Here is a 5,035-nt window from a genome sequence, read left to right on the forward strand (position 1 = left end):
AGAATACAGAGGTCGAATTGTAGGGGGGAGGGGGGAATCGGCGGAAGGGGGAGGGGGTAGGGAATACTACGTGATTGTCGTAAGGTTGTAGTTTGTCACATCCATAGTAGATCTATACCAAGCTTTTGGGCAGTTTTGAAAAAAAAAAAGTTGAGGTTTTTTTTGTAGTTGTTAATCCGTTGACACCCTCTTCTCCACACTAAAGTTTTCACCTTAAGTCGTGTATAGACTGTATAGACAAAAGCAAGTCCTTCGTGAGAAAATACCTTCCCTACCCATCAGCTAAACAATTGCAGCAATCTACAATCTTATGTTTTATTTTTAACCTGAATTTCCTCTTCTGATTCATTTGATTAATATTTAATTTTCCACAAAAGTAACATTTTCTTATACTAGGTTATAGTAGGTTATTGTAGTACTTTATGGGTGTGGCTTATTGTAGTATTTTATGAGAGTAGTTTATTGTAGTATTTTTATCTAATTGGGATATTATAATGAATTTTTTTTTACAAAAAAAAAAAAAGATAAAGTAGGCCTATATTTCATGATAGTGGATTTTTTTTTACTTGCTTTGAGATAAAACTTTAGTCGTGGTACAAGAAGTCTATTTGAATATTGAAGAAAAGGTACTAACAACTGCAAGCCTTTACGGACAATACTTACACGGTCATATAATTTTATCTACCCTCCGAAGAGATGCCTGGAAGAAGCTCTGTCAAGGAGGTCATCAATGTCTACACCTCTGTAAGTTAACTTACAGACAGTGTTTCTTCAAGAAGTTCTTCTCCGTGGTGGTGGGGGGGGGGGGGGGGGGCGCCAAAAATTTGAGAGGGGGGGGGGGGCGGGTTTAAAATTTTGGGGGGAGGGGCGGATAGTGGTAAAAGTATATATTTTCTATATATGTTATATTTTTGTTCGTGGGGGACGGGGGGATTGAGTGGTAGACGTTTTTTCTGGAGATGGAGCATGCCCCCCCCCCCGCCCCCCCCCCCCCCCCCGCCCCCCCCCCCCCCTCCCGAATAGGTACCTGGAAGAAACACTGCTTACGGACGGTCTTCTTTTTTTCTTATTTTCAGCCAAGTCATCTTCCGCCATTATTCACATTTCTCGAAGATGAAACAATACATAATTTTATTTTTTACGCCTCTGACATTGTAATTTACAGCGTCAGTTTGCCTTGCATTTTTCGCTTTAGTATTGCAGTTTTCATCATCGGCTTGTGAGGACTGATACAGATTTAAAATAGTAATACTTCTTTCTTAAGTGTAGCCTTCTTTCATTCGTTTAAGATGGTTTTACTTATACATAGATTAGACCGCATGCAAAACGTATAAAATTAGAAATTTTATTAAACAATAAATCTGTATTAGTTTACTTATTGACGCTGACCTATCAAAAATTAATAGTTTATGATAATAATTAATGGATTTTAAGATATAGAAAAAGAAAGGTTCAAATGTTTGAATATTAATAGTGCAATTTTTAAAATGGGTTGTAAAATAAAAACAAAAATGAATATTTATGTTTGTATATTAATTGTATTATTTTATTACATGGGATTTTAAATAAAAGAAGAGAAAGAACAGTAATGCCTGTTTTGACATTTTGGGTTTATTTCCCTAAAATGAAATAGAGTTATTGGTCTTGAAACTAGTTCAAAAACATAAACAGGAGTTGATGTGCAAAAGATACTAAGGTGAAAGCCTAATATCAGTGGCGTAGCGACCCTTCCCGGCGCCCGGGGATAAACTTTTCGATTTGCACCCCCCCCCTCGAGATTTCGATTTGCACCCCCCCTCTCAAACTTTCAATTTCTTTTTCCAACCCATTTTGGCGCCCCCTAAGGTCGGCGCCCGGGGACATATGTCTCCCCCCCGCCCCACCCCCCCCCCTCGCTACGCTACTGCCTAATATACAGAGTGAATGATACTTTAATTGTTAGGGTATAGACATGTGGTTAAACATTGAACTTTGTTAAGGATATAGATAAATTATGTGAATGGTACGTTGATAAAGTATGTAATTGATACGTTGATAAAGTATGTGAATGATACGTTGATAAAGTATGTGAACGATACGTTGATAAAATATGTAATTGATACGTTGATAAAGTATGTGAACGATACGTTGATAAAATATGTAATTGATACGTTGATAATGTATGTGAATGATACGTTGATAAAGTATGTGAATTATACTTTCAGAGCATACAAATAATACATGTGAATTTAATATTGTTGTAGCTTAAAACAAATTCAAGTCACGGAACTTTTTTTTTTTTAAATTAGTAAAATGTGTTATCAGACGGACATTTTTTTCCATGATACAACTTTTATAACTTACCACAGTGGGGTGGATTTGTGGGGGAGTCAACCCCCCCCCCCCACCTCCAACCCCAACTTCGGTGTCACTCCCATTCGCCTCCCTCCCCCCCCCCCCCCCGCTGGTGATGGATGTATGTGCAAACACGAGCCCGGGGGGCGCGGCCCCGCGGTGCATGTTCGATCAGCCTGGCACACGCAGACGATTAGTATCGATTTCACACAGAGACCGTTGGTCGGCTACGTCATCAGTGCTGACCTCTGGCCTGTCTTTGGGGCTTGGTGGGCGGCAACACCTCGGTAATATCATCAAAGTGACCTCTTGGTAATATCATCAAAGTGACCTCTTGGTAATATCATCAAAGTGACCTCTTGGTAAAAGCATCAAAGTGACCTCTAGGTAGTATCATCAAAGTGACCTCTAGGTAGTATCATCAAAGTGACCTCTTGGTAATATCATCAAAGTGACCTCTTGGTAATATTATCAGTGACCTCATGGTAATATCATCAAAGTGACCTCTTGGTAATATCATCAAAGTGACCTCTTGGTAATATCATGAAAGTGACCTCTTGGTAATATCATCAAAGTGACCTCTTGGTAATATCATCAAAGTGACCTCTTGGTAATATCATCAAAGTGACCTCTTGGTAATATCATCAAAGTGACCTCTTGGTAATATCATCAAAGTGAACTCTTGGTAATAGCATGAAAGTGACCTCTTGGTAATATCATCAAAGTGAACTCTTGGTAATAGCATGAAAGTGACCTCTTGGTAATATCATCGATGTGACCTCTAGGTAGTATCAAAGTGACCTCTTGGTAATAGAATGAAAGTGACCTCTTGGTAATATCATGAAAGTGACCTCTTGATAATAGCATCAATGTGACCACTAGGTAGTATCATCAAAGTGACCTCTTGGTAATATCATCAAAATGACCTCTTGATATTATCATCAAAGTGACCTCGAGGTAATATCATCAAAATGACCTCTTGATATTATCATCAGTGACCTCTTGATAATATCAAAATGACCTCTATTAGGGCTAGTTAGTTGGCAACATCTGTAACAATCTATTACCATAAGAAGTTCATTTAATCATTTGTGATTTCTTAGACCCAAGTCTGCCTGAAGTCTTTGCTAAGCCCCTAAGTCTAAAGTCTTCCTTAAGTCTATCCGAGTTCGTCCCAGTAAGTCTAAAGTCTGTCTAAAGTCTGTCTAAAGTCTGTCTAAAGTCTGTCTAAAGTCTGTCTAAAGTCTGTCTAAAGTCTGTCTAAAGTCTGTCTAAAGTCTGACCAAAGTCTGTCTAAAGATTGTCTAAAGTCTGTCTAAAGTATATTTAAAGTCTGTGTAAAGTCTGTGTAACGTCTGACCAAAGTCTGTCCAAAGTTTGTCTAAATTCTGTCTAAAGGCTGACCAAAGTCTGTCTCAAGTCTGACCAAAGTCTGACCGAAGTCTGTCTAAAGTCTGTCTTAAGTCTTACCAAAGTCTGCCTAAAGTCTGACCAAAGTGTGAGTCAGGACGGCAGTTGTCCGCGAGTCAAAAGCCCCATTTCATGTGTCACCTTTGTGTCACCTTTGTGTCACCTATGTGTCACCATCAGCCCGGCTTCCTATTTCACCTCTTCAAACAGAATTCGATTAACTGAATTTTTTTTTTAAAGCCGTTAAGTATAAAATATTTTTTTTTTAAATTAACCCTCTACACACCGGTGGTTGGGAAGAGGTGGGGGGGGGGGGGGGGGGTGGAGGGGGGTGTCATTGATGGGGGGCACGTCCCAGCGACACCCAACCTTGTTTGCTCACCGCCGTTCTGACCGCCGTGTCGAATCTCTACCATCGGGTCCATATGGGACCTGTGTGTGGGGGTGGGGGGGGGGGGGGTCGGAGTGTATGAAAGCTTGTGACATGTGGGACATGGCGCGTATGGGGTTTACACATACACACTACTAGTATGGGGTACACATACACACTAGTAGTATGGGACATTACATACAACTAGCATGTATGGGGTCGCAAATACAACTAACGTGTACTTTGCGTCTTTGTGTTATGTTTCTCAAATGCCAGTGAACCTCATCATACAACAACTTTAACATATACGTTGATATAATTTATCCTCAAGTGTTCTAATATTATCACACCATTTTTAACAATTTTTTATTTTTGTTTCGTAAGTGTTGAAATCAAAGGGTCGCTTACACGCGCTTACCTTTAATTCAACTTTTTAAATAAGTCAGTAATTTATAATGTACCCTACGTATTACCTACAGTGCAATTTGTCTTAAGCTTTTTTAACTTCGACCTCAAACATGAAGTGTAGAAACATGTCGTGATAGTCGTCATGGAAACATAAAGCTGATTCTGTACTAAATTGTGACACCAGGTTACCCACCCGCCCTAGACTAGTCGTTGATTCAGTGCTATGCTATATGTTTGTCTTACCACCAGTTTCTTTCAGGCATCTGTTTGAAGAAAGTCTACTCGAACGAAATAAGATTTATTGAGAAAATATAAAAAAAATGTCATAATCACTCTGTGATACACACGACTACTCTCTAGTAAGGAAAACAACAACACGGTTTTAACAGCATGTATGTTCCCATTTTTAAAAAATTCTACAACATTCTTTTTTTTTACAGCAAGACTCAAAGCAAGGGGATAATCATAAGTGTGATGAGACGATTTCTCACGTGAACTGCCTCAACCAATCAC

Source organism: Physella acuta, unplaced genomic scaffold (assembly GCF_028476545.2).
Source record: "Physella acuta isolate Inbredline_101_S28 unplaced genomic scaffold, ASM2847654v3 ptg001019l, whole genome shotgun sequence".
Lineage (NCBI taxonomy): Eukaryota > Metazoa > Mollusca > Gastropoda > Physidae > Physella > Physella acuta.